This window comes from Myripristis murdjan, chromosome 5 (assembly GCF_902150065.1).
Source record: "Myripristis murdjan chromosome 5, fMyrMur1.1, whole genome shotgun sequence".
Classification (NCBI taxonomy): Eukaryota; Metazoa; Chordata; class Actinopteri; order Holocentriformes; family Holocentridae; genus Myripristis; species Myripristis murdjan.
This window is the reverse complement of record NC_043984.1, coordinates 9,004,900-9,026,193: the sequence shown is the minus strand read 5'-3', so window position 1 is coordinate 9,026,193 and position 21,294 is coordinate 9,004,900. Positions and strand designations below refer to the sequence as shown.

The 21,294-nt window shown below is 39.7% G+C and overlaps 1 protein-coding gene across 29 annotated transcripts in view; it reads right to left on the bottom strand.

The window, feature by feature from the left end:
• The window catches only part of ptprt (protein tyrosine phosphatase receptor type T), a 490,886-nt gene that overhangs the window by 202,937 nt on the left and 266,655 nt on the right, over nt 1–21,294 (bottom strand). The window lies entirely within an intron of this gene.

The following is a 21,294-nucleotide window of genomic DNA, read 5'->3' as shown; positions in this document are numbered from 1 at the left end:
TGTGTGTGTGTGTGTGTGTGTGTGTGTGTGTGTGTGTGTGTGTGTGTGTATGTGTGTGTGTGTGTGTGAGAGAGAGAGAGAGAGAGAGAGTGCAAGTGAGTGAGTGAGAAACAAAGATGGAGAGAGATGGAGGCAAAAGACAGAAACGAGAAATTGAATGAGGAGGCGAAGAAGAAAAGGAAGAAAGAAAAAGAAAGGAAAAGCCATGGAAAAAGAGGGTAAAAAGCCAGCAAGATCGAAAAAAAAAAGCAGAGGGAGGGCATAGACGAGAAAGAGAAGATGTGTGTGCGTGCGTGTGTGTCTTCAAGAGGCTCAAAGTAGATGTCTGTGTCTTCTCAGGAGCATTGCTAAGCTGCCACTTAGAAAGCAATTTTCAGCTGAGAGCAAAATAGAGGAGAAAAAATAACTACTAACATGCAGAAACTGACAAACAGAGAGGAATGGGCAGGCAGAGAAAAAATACAGGAGCACAAGAGGGAAGAGAAAAAGAAGATAAAACAAGAGGGAAATGGAGAATAACCAGTGATGCAATACTAATACTACTACTACTACTACTACTACTACTAATAATAATAATAATAATAATAATATAAACTTTATTTATAAAGCACTTTTCAAAACAGAAGTTATAAAGTCCTTAACAATAAAAAAAAAAAATAACAGAGGTAATAAAATCCAACATGAGATAAATCACTATAGAATAATTAAGAGGCAGCCCGCATCAGCAAAGAAAAGCTAAATTATAAAAGTGAGTGTTAAGAAGAGATTTAAAGGAGGACCCTGAGTTTGCCTGGCTGAGATCTCCAGGCCGGGAACCCCACAACCGAGGGGCCCGGACAGAAAAGACCCTTGGTGACAAGCCGGGATCTAGGGACCAGTAGTTGGTCCATGCTGGAGGATATCAGGCTCATGACGGATCAACAGTTCACAGATATAGGCAGGAGCCTGGTCATTCAATGCTTTTGAAACAAGCAGTAAAATCTTAAAATCAATTCTAAAACTCACAGGCTCTTTGCACCTGTTAAAAGCCAGGCAGCAATCGTTATGTACCAGTTGCAATGTTTCTCTTACTAATACCAGAATAAAACACATCACAATACAGGCATGGATGACCCTCTCTAAATCTGCAAGCAAAAAGAATGATCTGATCTCAGTTAGCTGTCTCAGTTGGGTGACGCAGGACTGCAGCACTTTGGTCACTTGAGCATCAAAAGACTCTGAGCTCTGAGTCAAAAATCATTCCAAGGTTGTGAGTCTCTTTGTGATGGGTAAAAGAAACCACTCAGGTGTTTTGACATTGGGCCCTTTTTTGTATTTTTTATTCAATTTTTTATCAAATTATTATTATTATTTTTTTTTTATCATACTTTTAAAAATCTAAAATAGTCTTAACTTATTCCTAAATGACCCCTGTAAATATGATGAATCCCACCTGCTTGTAAATGCCTGTGTTTTCATGAAACCTGGAGAATAGGATTGTCCACACCCCAGAAATGCCACAGAAGGCAAGCATCAAGCCGGGCATCTCATTCACAAAACTGACATCCAAGAGAAACGAGTTGTGCTGCACACAGTCAAGTCATTTATCATTTTGAGGCGTTGAAATTATTTAGGATGATAAAATAGGGTATAGCCTACTTTATTGTCCCAATAAGGAATTTTCCTTTGGACTCATTACAACCACTCATTATAATTAAAGGTGGAAACAAGCCGGACAAATACTATAATTAACAAATCATATGAGGCCTATATACATTTAGGCACACATTCAATAGTGTGATCAATAGAAGCCTTTGACAGTATAATACAGTTTCATCCCAGTGTATTTCTCAGACCTACTTTGTTATAATCATAAAACTATTGCACAGTCACTATCACCTTAGCCTTAGCCTTAATTTAAAATATTAACACATCAATAGAAGTAGGTACAAATGTTTTGTTTTTAAACAATTAGTTTACACTTGGGAAATTGTGCATGTTATTCTGGAGGGGACAAACTGAAATGGTCCTCCGATCTTGATTAATTAATTACCTCTACCAAGGAGGTGGTGGAGGTTATGTAATTGTTGTCTTTCTATAATATCTCAAGGTATCGCAGAAAGTTCTGAACTGATTTAAATGAAACTTTGTAGAAAGGTTTGTCGTGAGCCAATGAAGAGTTGATAAAATTTTTTGCCTCCTTGGCAGGGGTCTTTTGTAGTTTACTATATTAATTCAAATGATGAATATTATCATTTGGAATGTCTTTAATGGCAATCCATTCCTGAAACACACACTTTGTGTTTAGGTTTAGGGAATCAGGCTGAATATTACTAAATATGGTGACTTCTCATTAAACCCTTTAAGAACCACTTAAGAACGAGTGGTTCTTCCATGAGGCTCATTGTTGTCACCTGGCCAAGGCAAACAAACTGATCTGAAGGACAAAATGCTCCACACTCTAAATACACTGCTCCAAACATGAACGGACACTTAACACTCAGTTTGTTTGTTTTTTGTCAGTTTCTTGAAGCTATTGCTCTGAGAAGATGTCAAAAAATGCATTCATTTCAACTCAGAAAAAAGCAAACAAAAACAAATGCTTCAACTTGTGGCAAAATGAACTAAACAGTCATTCATCTCTGAAACTGAAAGATATGAATTTAGATATGAATTCAGAACTTTGGCTTCTCCAATTTCATCATTCAAGAGATGCCAAAGCACACAAAAATCATGGAAAACAAATCTCCTTTTGCTATTTTTGCCAAGAATGTTCATTTACTATTTACTCAAAAACACCACATACACAGTGCACCAGTTTTGGCATTCGACCTGGAAGAATATGCAAAGTTTTTTCTTGTTGGTATCCATTTTTACGACATTGTCAGAAATTCAGAAGTTCCGAGCTGAAGTGAACGCAGCATAAGAATGAGGGCTGTTACCTCCCCTCCTACACTAAAGACAACTGCACACCTCTCAGATGGAGGACCCAGGACCAAAACCTTTACCACATGAGGGTCTGCCAGAGTCTATGAAAAAGTTTGGGAGCCCACCCTTTGTCACTCTCTGCACCTTCTCATAACCACTGGAAAGCCCAGCGGCAGAGCAATAGCCCCGCCGTCAACAAGCATCTAATGTCTCCCAGGCCTGAACAGCCAGCCTGGCTGGCTGAATAAAACATGTTAAATCAATAGCTATTTATACAGACTGGGACTCAGGGGCTGGAACAATAAAATATCATCTATTTCATCTACGCTGCAGTTTTGGTTTGCACATCGACGGCTGTTATTTTATAAGTCATGAATGGCTCTCTATATTTTTATGAGCTCTTTCTTTTGGTCTCTCTCTCTTTGCCCTCAACTCACATAGTCGCTCTGTTGCTCTCCTGTCTCCCCACCTTCTCTTTCTCCTCTATTTTCTCTTTCTCCATCACTTTCTCTCTCCATGGTTGATCGGGCCTGCCGTTCTCCTCTCTCTCATTTGGAGGAGTTTGGACCATAAACCTTAGGTGTATTCTCTCCCTCTCCCTCCCTCTCTCTCTCTCTCTCTCTCTCTCTCTCTCTCTCTCTCTCTCTCTCTCTCTCTCTCTCTCTCTCTCTCTCTCCTCTCTCTCTCTCTCTCTCTCTCTCTCTCTCTCTCTCTCCCTCTAGTTGATGTACTTGGAAGCGGTACAGCCATAAAGCTCAGGTTGTTTTATTGGCCAATGAAAAGGCAGGCGCGCAGCGGGGCAGTGCATCTTGGGTAATAGAGTGTGCGTCTACGAGGATAACTCACCAGAGGTAAGGCGTGTGCGTGTGTGTGTGCGATAGAGTAAGTGAGAGAGCAAGACGGAGCGGGAGAGGGAGAGAGGTAATGGGAGGGAGAAGGTGAAAGGAGGATGGGGACACAGAAAAACCAAAGAAAGGGAAAGAAAAAGGCAAAGGACCAGAAAGAAAAAAGGGAGTTGTGTGTGTGTGTGTGTGTGTGTGTGTGTGTGTGTGTGTGCGCGCGTGTGTATCCATGTGCGTGCGTGTGTACCAGTGTGTGTCCACAAAGGAGATTGATACCAGCTAGTGTTAGAAGCTCCTGCTCTAGTCAACAGCTCTCTTTATCAAGAACAGTCCGTGTCTCACCGGGCCTCGGCATTTTGAACTCGAGCCAACTTTTATGGAAATAAACAATGTTTACGAGACGGGATCACTGCTGCAGAACCGCTATTTCAATTCACTTTTGTCATTCTCCATTTTTTATTCGCTTTGCTATTGTTTGTTGTTTTTTTTTTATTAGAATACCTTCATTCCTCTCTATCTCTTTGCCGCTGTTTCCTGTCATGCTGAATTAAGTAGAAACTATGTGAGGTGTTTGCTCTTATCTACAGTGTTTCCTTTTGCTATCAGTCATTTGAGTTGAATTTCAATGGCTTTTGAAATTCGGTTTGCCGTATTTTTAAAATATTTTTTGTATTCCTCACGTGTTTTGTGGGCGCTCTTATCGAAAGTGACTTACAATGACAGGAATTAGATGCAGTTACAGTTTCTAATAGTGGTTGTATAGTCCGTTAACACCGGTAAACGTTATCGGAGCGTAGACCTCCCTCCCTCCACACTTTTCTATTACTATCTGTTTAAACAGACCGGTGCCCAGGGGCCGGAACCATAAAACATTATCTCTTTCATCTGCACTGCAGTTTTTGCTTTGCACATCGATGGCGGTCATTTTACAAGTCATGAATGGCTCGCTGTGTTTTTATGGGCAGTGCGCTCGCTTTTTCCTCTCCTCTTGTCTTGCCTTTTCTTGCTCTTTTTCACTCCCGTTACCTGGATTTCTCGTTCTCTCAGATATTCCGTTCCTATCATTTGGAGCAGAAACCCTTCAGATTACCAAAACTGGCATATAAAGAAACACAACACTATTTTTTGTAATAACTATGATTTATGTGCCACTTATCTAAAATTAGAGTTTACAAAGTGCTTTGCAAAAGGACATAAAAAAGAAGTAGTGTAATGTATACAAACAGAGGCGTAAACATGAGAAACATAAAAGACAAAATGGTTAAAATGGGGAACAGAAACAACCCGGGATTACAAAATTGGGGGAAAATTCTAAATCATGACATAAAAGCAAGTCTACTTCTGGGATAGGTTTGGCATCTTAGGCGCTGTTATAAATGTCTTTTTGAAACTCACAGCTCTGTCAAATATGTTGTGAAATTGTCCACCTGAAAAAAAGCAATGCCTTTTTTTCCTTGCTTTTTAACCACTGTGAAATACAAAACCCTTAATATAACCTTAGTTTACCTCACATTTCCCCTTAAGCACATACAACACTCCTTGACGAGTTCTTCATTTCAGGACTAAACCCCTTTATTCTATTTAAGATCAGGCGGGAAATAAAGATGATGCAACTCAAAATCTCTTAATCCATGCACAAATCCCCTTAATTCAGCTGCTTTTAAAACACCCTGAATTTCAAATTAAGGTGTATTTTCAAAAACACACAGATTTTGATCATTAAATAGAAAACACTGTTCAGCACCTCAAATTTTCATAATCCATTCACATGATGAATTTTTTAGGGCCCAATTAAATTAGGGGGATCCTGGTTCCTAGTGAGTTTGTTTTATTTAGCATTTATGATAAAACACTGTTTGGATACAAGCACACCTTTTGGCTACAGGCTCAGCTAAATTATGCTACCTACTAGAGGTGGGAGCTGACCCCAAAAGAGTCGCCCAGTCGCATCTTCCGCAATCACCAGTCAGAATGGACTTGTGAATCAAGAAGAGGAAGAGCCGCCACCATGATTGTTTCCGTCGATAGGTCTTGCATTATGTAGTTTCTATGTGTCTCTAGCTCTGCACAAAGTGGAACTAATGCAATGTCACAGATCAACAGGGTGGCTATAGCAACTCAGGCTGGTAAGTTCTACAAAAGAATCGTAGGAATCACTGTGCCTGACAGTAGCATACAGGAACTGCACATGCAAGCTGTGACTATATACTGCACTGTGTAATTTATTGTTATTTTGCAGACCAATTTTGCACTTAGTCGTATTAAGCTGCAAAACACTGGGTGAGTTGTCACCGGCTACCTGTGAACATTAAAAGCACCATTCAAATAAAATCCATCAACAGCTCATTTTGTGTGTTTCATTTCAAGAGGTCCTTTTACTCATATAACTGCCCTATCGAACTTAAAGGGATAGTTCACCCATTTTAACAAATGTTTTTGGATGTGAATGCAAGACACACACAAACACACACACACACACGCACACAAAACCTCTGCCTATATCTTGACAAATGCTATCCTGCCCTTTGACTCAAACGTTTGCTGATGTGAACACAGGACAGAGAAAAACATCTGCACAAAATACTGACCTGCCCACAAGCACTTACTATAAACGTACTCCAATATACCAAATAAGATTTTTTTTCTCCTTCACCTCCACCATCCTTTCTGCATATCTCCTATTTGCCACGTTGCCCCCTAAGTCAAAAAAAGGAGAATGCTGAACAGAAGAAAAGAGAAAATCTATTTTCTTAAGTTCCAAAAAACAAAATAAATGCATTTCTCCCTGTATGTTGACACCTCCTGTCCTGCCCTCCAACTCGCTCAAATACGATTGTCTCAAGCTCCAGGAGACGTCCCTGCTCCCGGTGCACCTTGACACCTCCTACCCTGCCCTCTAACTGACTAGACATGTATTGTTTTAAGTTCCAGCACTTCTGTTTTTAGAAGTTTCCAATTGGGACAGGCTGTTCTCCTGCATCCTCGACTTTTAAAATGTCAGCCATTCTGGGTCGCTAGGAATAGAGACGCAAACACACAAACACGTACAGGCACACAAAGACACACATCCACAAGTACAGTCACACACACGAATGCGTGCACATTTACACAAAGAGAAAGGACGTGTTTTCCTTGCCATTTTGTTTTCTATTGTTCTCATCTTGATAAGCAAACATGAGAGAGAGATAGAGAGAGGGAAAGACAGGCAGACAAAGAGAGAGAGAAACTGCAGCCAGTGACGGCCTGATAATTTTTCCTAGCCATATTTTCTCTATTGTTCTCATCTAGATAGGCAAACAGAAGAGGGAGAGAAAGAAAAAGACTGAGAGAGAGATGTGGACCGACTAACCACAACCTGATTATTTCCAGGCTATACATCCCCTATTGTTCTCATCTAGATAAATAAACATTAGAGAGAGAGCGAGAGAGAGACAGAGTGAGAGAGAGAGACAGAGAGAGAGAGGGAGAGGGGAGCAAAGGAAAGAAAGGAAAGACAGACAGACAAATTGTTAAAGTGTACGGGATGAACAGTAGCCCAGTAATATTCTAGTTTCATAAATAGCTGAGCGGCTAATCTGTAACACAAACAAGCCTAAAACCCCCGGAGGGATTCTGTCCTAATAACAAAAGGCCTGAATCGCTTAATCAGTCAATTCATTCAGCAGTCAAAAAGCACAAAAGGAGGGCTGCGCAGAGTTTTTGGAAAGGAAAACTCACCATCGTTCTCATGCTGTTCTCATATCCTGTCATTTGTGTACCACTGCGACCAAAGTTTGCATCAAAAATAACCCTCCTCCCCGCCAAAAAAAAAAATCATCTATGTGGGTAAAAAGTTGCTTTTCCCTGGAAGAGGTGATAGGTGCTGGAGCGTTAAGATCACTCCAGGAAACCGGCGAGTTGTAACGGCTTGGCGGGAAACAGCCCGAATCCTAAGTTTGAGTGACGTTCACTTGACAGTTCCATGGCAACTCTCTGCCAAGTTGTGAGGAGTGACAGAAATCACCTTAAACAGCACTCTCCCTATACATGCCTGTGCACATAGGTGGGATGCACGTGCCCTGGTTCTCATTCCTGTGTCAAAAGCATCTGAGCCCTTAGCCACACATGCATCTTCTCACATTTAGACTATCATAACTCACTCTTCAAGCTGCTCTTCCTCATCCTGAGTTGGGTCAAAATGCAGCTTCCAGACTGCTCAGCAAAACTCACTGCAGAACTCACTTCACACCAACTTTCGCCTCCCTTCGCTGGCCTCCTATGAGATTTCAAGTAAACCTGAAGATTTTCTATATCACATAATGGGGCCCTGCATGACTTCCCACCCTCTTCCATAGCAGAACTACAAGCACCTTAACTCGCCAGTATACTTTATAAGAAGAAGAACTTCTTAAAAAGACAAAAAAAGACACTTTACAAGGCGTAAAACAAGGTGATTCAGGTTCTTTTGGTGTTCTTTTTGCAAGCCCCCAAAGCTGAACTTTCCTTTTGTCTCTTTTCCTTGTGATACTTTGGAGGCGTTGGAGGACTTGTTCAAAGTCCAAATCTGTTGTGTGTGCCACATCTCTTTGTGTATTTTTCCATATATCTATCCAGTTACAACTTCTGCTGCTCAGGTGAGCCCCAGGCAAAAATGAGCCCATTAAGTTGCACATCAAAACATGGCCAGCTTGACAGTACAGAGGCCAGAGGAGACTAAGAAAGGAAAAGGAATGTACACATATAGTAATAATTATTTTGTGGGGTTTTATTTCATTGCCTTTTTGCCCATATTTCTAAAAGAAATCAAGAGAATCTGCTTAGGTTTCAAAGGAACTTAACTTCTTACCATACACCATTTTCAACGGCGCCACCTTAAAGCAGATTCATTACAAAAGCTGACGACATCCACTGGAAAGCAGAGACTGTGTGGGAGATGTTTGATTCCTGTGTACTCAGTTATCTTTAAAACTTGTGATTTGTCTATAGCCTGACGGTATTAGCACTTTGTGAAGTCTGTCAGAATATTAAATGTTCACCAGCCCACCACTGAAGCTGGAGGCAGCCTATATTTGAGGAGGTGGACTTTTTTAGGTAAAACTGTAAATATTGAAAAAGTGGAGGAAGTGCTCATTTGCATTTAACTTCAACCCACGACACATGTGCTTCTGCATAAAGCCAATTACCATCCACAGCATACGGGTAAAGGCAATATAACATTACAAATCATTTCTTCTATAGGATTCCATGCTGAATGACCTTTTGAGTCTCATTTCAACATTTCAACTTGACCTGCAAATCTTCTTTCTTAAAATAATATTTTGCTTGTTGCCAGTGCAACCCCACATGTTCAAAGAATGCTCTTGAATTGAGTTGCATAATCAATGAAGGAATCAGGGACTTAGTCTTTATTTGCAGACCAGAGTTTACCCATCTTTTACACTGACATGAATTTTCATAACATAAATTCAGAGTATATATCATTGTGAGTAATGTAAACTAATCACATATTTATGATTTTCTGAAATCACAACAGACTGTTGCTCATATTCGTGGGTGTTTACCTTACAGAAATTGACAACTTGAGGTCATAGTTTACCCATCCTGTTAATTTAATACAATAGAGAGCTAAATTAACATTGATCTGCCCTATTGAAAACTAATGCAAGAAAATGTGGAAGAAATCTCACCCAAATTGGCAGTAAAATGATCAGTTGTAGTATTTTTTCTCTTGTTTAATAAAACTTAAGATTTTGAGACTAGAGATGATGTTGCATCTCTAGTAAATGTTAAGATGGACATTTTTTTTCCATGAGCGTTGAGGTCAGACAGGAGCAACTGAAGCAGAGGTACAATAAAACTGTCCTAAACAATAAACCCAAGAGAGACAGAATTAGCCTCCCAAGCCCCCACTATGGTAATAAAGGATAAATGTAATGGAAAATATGTGCAAGGAAAAATTAAGTTGTAACGGCTAAAGACATCAAGGGAATCATAATTGGCTCCAGAAGCACCAGTGGATTTGTGGTTATTGGCTGGCAGGGGTTCTCAGGGGACGTGCGATTGGCCAGAGAGATGGAAGACAAGCTCCGATTGGCTGCAGGGCAGGAAGTTGTAGTGATGAGAGCTTAGAGTGCTGTGGATAATCCTTCTGGTGAAATTGTGTGTGCGCACGTGTGTGTGTGTGTGTGTGTGTGTGTGTGCGTGCGCGTGTGTATAAGGAAGAGAGAGAGAGGGTAGAGGTGGGGGTCTAGATGGATAATCCTCTCCTGTCTGACTATTACCACTGTGTGTGTGTGAGTGTGTGTGTGTGTGTGTGTGTGTGTGTGTGTGTGTGTTCATGTGACTAGGTGTATAATCCTCTTCTCTTTGACTGCTGGCAGACAGATTACTGCCATCTTGCTTCTCTGGTTTCTGAAGTGTTTTAAGAGCTGTTCTCAAAGTGGTTTATTTTGTTTTATGTACAAAGTGTAACCATATACACGCACATACACACACATTCTGCTGGATTGGTGGATCGCAGTTTTTTATGAAGGCATGCTGTTCAGCAACAAGCACTATTTAATGTCACTAGCTTACCTTAAACCCACTGAATTTAGTCTTCACTGGTAAAATATTTGGTCAACCTCATCCCCAACTTCTGTGACTCGCTCCCTGCCCTTTGCCCTTCAACACTTACAATTAAACATTATAAACTGTGAACAGCTGACTCCAATCACATCCAGCGCATGGCAAAAAAGTGGATTATGACAATATAAAAAAGCCCCAGTACCCATTTTTTCTTTATGTGCATATCTTATTAGTAGTTTTTATTTTATTTATTTTTTTTAATTTTTATTTATTTATTTAGTATTTATCTATTTTTGCATTAATGTTGGGATCTACTGATGTTGCAAGACGATAAGTTGACATTCTCTATCGCAATTAAATGAGCTAGGGACATCACTGACGTTAAACAAAATTTTGCAAATGAGTGATGCTAGGTCAAGGTCTGCATCTTATCTGAGCTCGGCTGGACGATGAGCCTGACATCGTCCTCCATGGAACCCCATCATCTTGCACAGCAGAGCCTTATAGTTGTTTACACTTTTTAACAGAAATATCTGTAAAGATCATTTCCTCGAAATGAAATGAGGAGACCGAGATCAAAGAATTACCGCTGGAAATTTGACAGCACAAATGCCCCATTCTCTTCACTCATTTGGAGTTTTTATCCGGGAACAATTTCCAGTCCATGAAAATCTTGTGATTTCTGAGAGCATTTTTTTTCCAGTATCACTTCTTGTAATTTAACCGTTACCTTAAAGGATGATACCAGTGATTCTGATGTTTGGTCCATTTACTATAATTTACCCACATATTACATTGCAACACACAGTCACAGCAGCAGGTGATTTTGCTGATTAACACACCTTAAGTCAGAGAGAGGGAACTAATCAGTGAAATCACCTGGCATAATTCCTGGTCTGAAATTTGCAGACTCGCTGGTTTCTGCAGCACGTCTGTCAACAGCTGCGTGATATTTTATCTCTATCTGCATTACAGTAGTATTTCATGCTAACATCTAAATCTAACACCCAAGGTGACCTCTTTTCTTGGCTTACTGTTTTGAGGGGAAAATAGGACTGAGGGTTTTAAAAGTATAAAGGATGCACGTGCACAAACACACACACACACACACACACACACACATAAATAAAAGCCACAGTGCACGCACAAACACACACAGGTGTAAGCAATACCAGGCCATTCCCCTATAGGCCAGACAGGCAGTGTGAGGGAGTAAATGGGGTCAGCGGCTCAAGGACCTGAAAGCCTCCCTAAATATAGCCTCTTATTGACAGAAGTGAAAAACAATACAGAGAGACAGGGGGGAGAGACCGAGGAAAAGAGAAGAAGGGAGAGAAGATGGAGAGAAGATGAAAGTTACAGATGAGATTGCCTCTTTGTCATCAGTATCAATGTCTTGTCTGTCTCTATTTTTGTAATTTGCTCTCTTTCTTCCATATCTGTCTGCCTGCCTGTCTGTCTGTCTGTCTGTCTGTCTGTCTATCTATCCGTCTGTCTATCTGTCTATCTATGTTGATTTTTTTTATCAAAAATTCTTGAGTAAATCATAAAGTGAAAGTATGCTGATTCATTGTATGATACATTTTCACTTTCATTTACTTTCTCTCTTTCTTTCTTCCGTTTTTCTGTCAGTAACAAGTCAGTTCCTGCTGTCGTTGCATCTATAATTGACTCATACTGTAGTAAGCATACACAGCGCACGCGCGCACACACACACACACACACACACACACACACACACACACACACACCCTGGTGCTACAACAGCACAGTGCTCAGCAGGGATCCTCTCTAAATTCACGCTGATCTTAATCAGCACTGTGGGTGTGTGCATTTGTGTGTACACGCATGTGCGCGCGCGTGTGTGTGTGTGTGTGTGTGTGTGTGTGTGTTGACACTCAGAGTGAACTCTCAGTAAAAATGACTGAGTTAAGCTTTGCGTCTACGAGCCAAGTGAGGTCAAATCCACAAACAAGCTTGCCGGAAAAGGTCCGTCTCCACAGTGTGGTAGTGTAATGTCTTTACTGAAGCCAGGATTACTTCCACAGTGGAGTAATATCTTTACACTGGCTGCAATAAGCCACAGACTCAACTCTGGGTATTTTTGAGGGCTGGTACCAAAAGCTTTCATGATCCAAAATCAAATCAATAAATCAATTACACTTTTTCTATAGCACTTCCCCTACAAACAAATGTAACAAAAGAGCTTCTCGCAATAAAACAGAACAGAAAAGATAAAACAGAACAGAAAAAATGAAGAACCTGTTATCACCCAAGAAAACCGGAGCAGAGGAAACACTATTTTAAAGCTCAACAATTTGAGCTGAGGAATACTAGAGGCAAGATTAAAGGACCATACCAGTGATTTTGAATGTGTGGCCCATTTACTACAATTTCCCCTCATCATACATTGCAACAAACCATTTTGCTAATCATGTGGGGTTATTAAAGATTTCACCATATATAATCAAAGTGCCTTGATTTTCAAATCACACAACTAATAAAGTTGTACCTCTGTGGCTAACAAAGTCATCAACATACATAAATCACCGTACTGATCATTTGCTGTGTAAAGCAAATGTTTCCCTGGAAACTATTTTCCATGGCGGAAGGCCAGTTTCACTACGCCCAGTTTCAAGTCATCAAAACACAACAGTGCTGCTGCTTTAGGAAAACTACAACAAGTCCTCACCTCATGACCACATAGGTCATTTGTTCCAACCCTCGACTACAACCAAGAGAAGTGTCTCTGAAATGGCCAAAAGGACCATTTCCTCAGCAAGCTAGTGAGCAAGATAATGTTTGCTAAGAAATGTTAGCTCGCTAGTTACTTTGCTAGGCCACTAGCCACTAAAAATACAAAAAGGTTAGGAAAGGCTCATGTTAAGGTTAGGGAAAAGTTTGTACTAATGGTTGAGGTTAGAAAAAGGTCAGGGTTAAGGTTACAATACATTAGCTAATGTTTGCTAACATAAAAAAAAATAAATAAATAAAAAAAACAAAGACTGCTCTAGCTTGGATTTGAACTTGAGTCAGCTGTGTGAATGTCATGTTAGTTGACCCCACAGCACCCAGCACCCCCACCCTGCTGTTCAGACGACCTACAGGGCTGTTTTTGCTGTCTCCAGAACTAATATGGACAGTGATGGAAAGGTGGTGTGAAGAGACTTTAAAGTCTCTCAGTTAATATTTATTTATTTATTCATTTTTTATATTGTAGCAGAATGAATGGAAACTAATGGATGGATAGAAGGCTTGCTTTAGTAAAAGATTAGCAGACATGTGTAATATATACATTTTGTACCTATCATGCTGAATGTTTAACGTCACTGGTGTGCTGCGTAGGACCCTATAAGAAGTGGATAAAAAAAAGTAAAATAGCAAAATCAAATAATAATCAAAAGGAAGAGGTATGAAAAATAAAAACTGTAAAAAGTAGATAAAAGAGAGTAGATAAAAGTAAATAAAGGCTTAAGATAGCAAGATAAAACAGGGAAAAGAGGGGTACTGAAGAGTAAAACCAGAAATAAAGATAAATATATATAAAAGGAACAAAATCCATCATATGAAAGGATAGATCAAGGGGTAAATTCAATCAAAATAAATTAACAAACAAACAAATAAACAAATAAAATACTGCTGGAGGCAGTGGCTAGGTGGTGGTGGTTTGGAGAAGCAGCAGCCTGTGCTTCCGCTATCTTCCACTTGTCATTTGTCCTGTTGTCGTGGAGCTATCCTTAATTCCCTGTTTTGTAAAGCATACTGAGGCGAGCTGCTATCAAACTTGGAGTAAACAGAATCGATAGCGAGTTCACCTCAGGCGACTGCTGCTCTCCTAATGAGAATCAATCATCCCTTTGTTCAGAAAGCAGCGATAAGAACAGAAAATGTAACAACTATATGTCTGGTGTTTCTACAGAAACCAACAGCTTGTAACAGAGTAACTCACTGAAATAAATGCCAGACCGGTTGCCTGCATTGATTCTTCTGATTGATTAAAGGTCCTACTTAGAGAGAAAAGAGGTGGAGAGTGAAGTTATTCACAAGACCAGCCCACTACAACTATATACCCAGCAGCTGGGATGTGGGATTAAATGACTCTAAATGTTTTACAAAACTTCCATTTTCCTTCAGTCCTCTGGCCTCGACAAAAGCAATAATATGAATTCCTGATTGGCCCATATTTTGAGATTTTTATGTTCCAGTATATGTGTTAATGATGGAAATCAGCAGGGAAACCGCAATAAGATATGATTCATGACGCTTGGATGCCAATTCATTATGTATTGCAATTCTGTAATTATTGTAGTTCCACAAGACTCAATATTATAATATTGTGCAATTTTAAACTAAATTAAATACTTTTTTAAATTTTATGATTATTATAATTAATGTATAAAAGGATAATGAATACATAATTAAAATGCAATGATAATAATAATAGTGACAACATATTGAGTCAGTGTCAGCATTGTGATAAAAAATAAATCATCAGAGAAAAAAAAAAAATCACGATTAGTAACAGAATACTTTTTTTTCCATCCCTAATAAATGTATTATTGAGGATTTTAAACTCAAGACAGTGTCAAAATGAGCTTTTTTTCTTTTGAGTGGTTAAAGGTCTGAGAAACTGGATTCAAATAAGACTAGAAACCCCCCAGTAAAAACCTGATGTTAAGAAAGAGGCAAAAGCTATCTGATCTCTTCTAGGGCTTATTGCTTTTTGAAGTGAGACTCATCTCATAATGTCTTCACGGTCAATTACAAAGGCAAATTTGTGTTAAATTGACACATGGCTAAGGAAATTGCAGATTTCAGTTTCCCAGATCTTTCTTTTTAAAAGTTATTGCATTCTCAGAAACCCACCCATTTTTCCCAGGCAGGTTCAGACTAGTCCTGAGTGGCTCCAGTCACTAATGAACTGCTGAAATCCTTCCAGTCAGGATAGAAAACATTTTCACCGGGAAGCCTCCACTCATCAGGTGGACCTCATTTGGATTAAATGAGATGCTGCTGTTGGCCAATCAGGGTGCAGGGGGCCTGATTTATTAATGCTGCATTCCACACAACTCGGGCTTGGAGATTTTTCCAACCTCCCACTAAAACAAGTGCAGAGGAATGCTGCTCAAGGTCGCAGTTACCACTTGTAAACTGGAGGCTTCATGAGATGTAGTGATCTGCTGTCACACAATGACAGCAGCACCCATGGAAGCACACAATGAAAATGGCAAAAAAAAAAAAAAAAAAAAAAAAAAAAAAAAAAGGCCATGTTAAATAGCTTATCCTGCGTCACATTAAAATAAGACATGTTTTACAACCTGTTGTTGCATGTAAACTGTGAACACATATCATCGGTGTTATTTGTTAGCTAGCTGGGGAACAAATAAAAGTACAAGAATGGATCTGTCTTGAGTTTTTCAAGGTGACCATGTTTTTTTGTTTGCATTTGCATTTTGTGGTGCATCTGGAACGCTTGGAGGGCCATGGTCGGACATTTCAAGGCAATCAGCAAACCAAATGACAACAGGTGCATGCAGGGTGGAGACAACAGTATTGATATGAGTGTTTTATACGTTTAAGGGAGACAGCAAGGCCGTGCAACAGGATGCTGCTTACAGAATTTAGCATTTCAACTTTAGTAGCTACCTTACAAATTTTTTTGCGTACATCTCCTGCAAGTAAGCGCTTGTCACAATACAGCACTAGTGACAGCAACTAAACTTTCTGTTTGTGCACATTATATAGTTTCTACTTCTCAATGTCTGTAATCTCATGAATTATTTATTATCCAAATGTCAATGTAAACCCCAGGGAAAAAAATGTAAGTAAGTAGGTAAGTTAAGTAAGTTAAGTAAGGAAGTGAATAAAATACTAAATACATAAATACATAAATAAATAAATAAATAAAAATTGGGAAAAGAAAAAAGAACAAAAGAACAAAAGAAAAATGAGGCTGAAGAAAAGATGAAATTTCAACAAAACAGACTTTTAAATTCAGTGCTTTCCATGATAAAATAAAGGACTAAACCATGCTGTTTTAGTGGTTGGTACAACTGAATCAATGACATTATAATCCCTGGCCTTGCTTCACTGCTCGGTTCTGATCAGTGTTGGCACTGGTGTTTGTTGAGCTCACAGCTGGCAGGGAGGCTATAGCCAGCCAACAGAGGGGATCAATAGAGGATATTCTTATGAGATAATTAAAGATGGGATTGACAAGGACACAATCTGTGTGTGCATGTGTATGTGTGTGTGTGTGTGTGTTCTCTCACTTCAGTAGTCATTAATATAAAAAATCTGTGGTTAAAAAAGAAGAATCATTCCATCCAATCAGAGTGTAAACCGATGGATAATTGAAAAAAATCAGCCAAAGATCCACTAAAGTTTGCCTTGAATGGCAAACAGCCAGTGTGCTTTGAGATCTTTTCCTGTGTGAATCATATTACACATTACCTAAGGTACACTCTTTTTTTTCCAAATGGGAGCTATCTAATTTTGTATCTAATCTCCTCACTTAAGAAACTTATTAGCTTGTAATGTACTATTTCATATGGACAAATTGGTTTATGGAACAAATTACATTTCTATTACATTTCATGTCTGTAAGACACTGACACAAGCCATGCTTTGTAAAATGCACTTTCAATAAATCCCTCTTTACTTGGAAAACAAACCATGACACATTCAAAGAGATTTAGACATTAAACCTGATAGACGTAACGTCCTACGATTCTGAAAGAGAACTTTGTTTTCCAGAAATTGCATTTGTTTTTCATGACAGGCAACTATTATAATTCTCCTGAAATAACTTCAAGGTTAAAAAAACATGTTTTTTTTTTCCATATTGTACAACAATGTCACATCCATATTCTTATCTGCTGGCTGCATCAATTCACTGAAGCTTCATCACGCTTACACTAATGTCTTGTGCATCATGTTATACACATTTTCCTGTAACCCAGCAGGGCATGTTTGGCTTCTTTGGAATGACAAATCTGCTGAAAGGAGTGGCAGGCTAGAAGTGGCTAAACCACAAGGTTTTCATGAAGAAATCCTGTTTTAGAATCATCAAACTTTACTTTATCATTTTATTTTTTTGTTCCTGAGAAGGAAAATTTATTTGTCATCATCCCGATTAGCTATATTTGTCTCTCCTCAGTTCCTCCCACCATTCCATTTTCCCCGCTGTCATTTATCCTTTCTCTAATGAATAGTGCTAGTGTCCCTTTAGATCTCATGCAGATGTTTCCTTTAATCCTGTGAATAGCTGCAATTATAGTAATACATACAGCAGATAAGGTAATTTGAACATTATGAATTAATGAAATTCTGTAGCTGTACAATAAATACTATTTCACAACAAGTTCATTTTAACCTTCTCACTGGACATGTTGTACCTCGTCTCCCAGTCCCCTCCTCGTCCTCCTTATCTCTCCTCACAACTGTCCACCTCCACCCATCTATTTGTCTTACCCCACCCACTCATCTCCCCCCAACCCATTGTCTTGGGTGTAATTCATCTGGTTCCCATCCTGAAAGCAAGGGACACAAAGAAAAAAAAAACACACAAAACAGAGACAACAGAGGAGGAGAGGGGCCGAGAATCACAAGAGCCCCGTGTCCCCTTAGATGTCGCAGATGATGCCTTTAATCCTGTCAATAGCTGCAATTATAGTAATTATCCCTAATGGCAGCACATTGTGTTGAGGCTCTGATATGTTTAACAGCCGCCACCGCTGGGCACAGAGGGCAGGGAGCTTAGATTCAGTATTAATGAAGCCGACACAAAACAAGACCAAGGAGATGGCAGCGCTAAATAACCTGGATTTACACACTGAGAGGTGTGTTCAAACTGTGTTGCGGGGAGACGCTGGAGGTCTCTGATATGTTTCTGGTGCCTCTTTTCAACCAAAACAGCTGTAGTTCTTGAACCAGCTCCCTTTGAATTCTTGGAACCAAGGTGCTAACTAGTGAACCAGCCCAGGTTTGCACCGCTTTGGGGTTAAACCGTTGTGACAGAGGTGTCTATGGGTCGCTGGTCACTGACTCCCGCATTGCCATGGCTGAAGTCACTCCCACTCCGCCAGTTTGCTATTCTATGACCCAGCACGCCATAGAGAAGTTCATAATACTCTCCCAAATTCCCTCGTACTGCAGCACTTTTCACTAGCTCCTTGTTTGGGTCTATATTAGCGCTTCATTTTGTTTTACTTGATGATAGGTAGATAGGTGGTCCTGGGTTCTAAAAACATCAGCCTTCATGAACTCTTCAGCAATTTAAATTAAAATTTTCTTGTACCACCTTCAATCTTTTCCTGAAATCCATGTCCAAATTGAAAGCAATAATTTTGTTTTGTCCAGTTTGTGATACTTCATTTCTCCAAAGGATATAAGGTATCAGAAATGTGAGGAAAAAGATGTAATGTTGATGAGTCTAGCTTTCTCTGGACAGAGCTGCTCACTGGGTCTTCAGATACTGTACTCCAGGTTTTGCACCAACTGAGTTTCATTTGGGCAAATCCACAAGGTATTAATTAGGAAGGATATGATGTTCCTGTCTTTGGTTCCAGCTGGGAACCAATCTTTCAGTCTACAAACCAATTTATTTTTGGTCGAAATGATCAGAAGAGTTCAAAATTAGGTTGGAAGGGAGCTGGAAGGGAACGAGTTCCTTGCTTTTTGGAAAAAGGATTATGAGTGGTCTTTGCATCAGGAAGACACTGAAGACAGTTTAGAGTCTTTATCATTTATGATGAAACTGGCCAAAGAGAGACAAAATGAATATTTGTCCTCAATAGTTGTGGCTTATACACCTGTGTGTGGCTTACACACGTTTTTCAGCCTCTACACACACACACACTCAAGATTTCATAAAACCGCTCAAGAACACATTCTTCCTTGCTTGCTTGCACATTACATATGCAAACACACTGGTGCTCCCACACTTAGTCTAGCATGCACACCATCACTGCCTAACTTAATCACTTTCTGTCATACACACGTATGCATGTAATAGACCTAGTCAAAAACATACACTCCACTGCCTACAAACATGCTCATGCACGTGTGCCAAGCACACTTTGACAGTCTTTAACTCACTCACTTTCACTCTTACACAAGTGCACTTGCATTCCCACTAACTCACTCGACAACAGACTCCCTCGCTTGCTTTTTTACTCTCTTTCTGGATACACACACATACACACACTAATAGCCCTGCCAAGTCTTGGTGTGAGGTAGCTCCTTGATGCAGTGATGGAGGAGACAGACAGGAGACAGAAAACGGGTCAATAATTCATTAGACAGAGGGCTCAACTCCACTTCAACCTGAATAACTGTCTATGGGTACCCAGACATGCATGCACACACACGCACACGCACACACGCACACACGCACACACACACACACACACACACACACACACACACACACACACAAAAGCATACACCCACGTCTCTCATTCTTTCTCACATACTCCCAAACATTGTCTCAAGGGCTTACGGGGGATCTCTCTCTCTCTCTCTCTCTCTCTCTCTCTCTCTCTCTGTCATGTGCTGGATTCGATTCTGAAATGCTGCTCATTATCTGACTTGTTTGTTGTATGACTGTTCATATGCATTCTACTTGTATTATATACTAATGGAGCCATCTGCAACTGTGGAAAAGACACACATGGTAAAGTGAATGTAACAATGGACACCCCTATGTTTGTACCTACTGCTCTCCTTTTCAGTTGTGCTTATTTTAGTTATGGTGGATTGTCTCTGTATCCTTCTATCCCTCCCTTGCTCCTTGTTTCCTTCTCTCAGTGTTTGACTGAGGCCTGCACTGTGAGCGGCTACAGATTGACTGAAGCTGGTGTTTCTGCTACAGATAGATAGAAAAAAGGAAAAAAAAAAAAAAAAAAAAGCAAAGAGCTGCTGGGTGGTGGGTACAGAGGTCAAATGAAAGATCTGGGGCCAACATCAAACCAGGGATCAAACCTGCAACCCTCTGTGTCACAGACTGTCACAATCCACTGGTTTCATTCCAAAATGATAGATATCCCACTGAAGAAAAAGGACACACATGCACACACGTGTGCACACACATACACATCTTGTATGGCTTGGGAAAAGCTGCAGCTACTAGTTTATCACTTATGTTACCAGCATTTTAGGTTTAGGTCAAAATTGTTTTCTTGAATGTGAAATTTGTGAAAATGTTGAAGCAAAATTGAACTTTGAGCAGGATATAAGCTCACATGGTGGTGAAATATGCTCATTAGCTGCTCCGTGCTTCCATGGGCTGATAATCCACAATATTGTATTTCTGTCTCTCCATTCACTTTCATAGCAAAACTACTCAAAAAATAAAACTTTTAGTACATAAATGGACACCAACAAAGCAGATTATGCCAATTAATAAAAGCTCTTTACCCATTTTTTTCCCTGTGTAATTACAATTATTTGTAATTCTTTAATTCTAATCTCTGGCATAAGCCCCTTGCTCACATTCATTCATGCACTGAAAGTGTCATTTTCAGAGCTATTCTGCTGCACTATGGAAGTGAATGGAGACACACAAGTACAGAATTGTGAATTAGCAACCAAGGTACTTTTCCAGCAAATCAGCTCTCTAAATTATAATTTACCTTTAACGCTAGTGGAAATCTTATGAAATTGGCAATATCTGCCGTTCTTATCTGTTCAGCAAGTGCTCAGCACTGACCCTGATGGACGGAAGACTGTACTGCACTCTTTGTTTCTGTTTCAGAGGAAGCAATGGACATGGTTCAATTTGTCTCTATGAAGGGCTTGGTGTCACCCTCTACTTTATATACTAACAAATAGTGGAACAACAGTGGAAAATAAACGTGTGTAAACATGAACTGAACATGCACACTTACTTCCTGCCAAAATTTCAGCAATCACTCTTCACCCTCTTTTACACACTTTTCACACCTTGTAATGGCCCAGCACAAGCACAGTTCACAGATTTGAACCGCTGACATTTCAA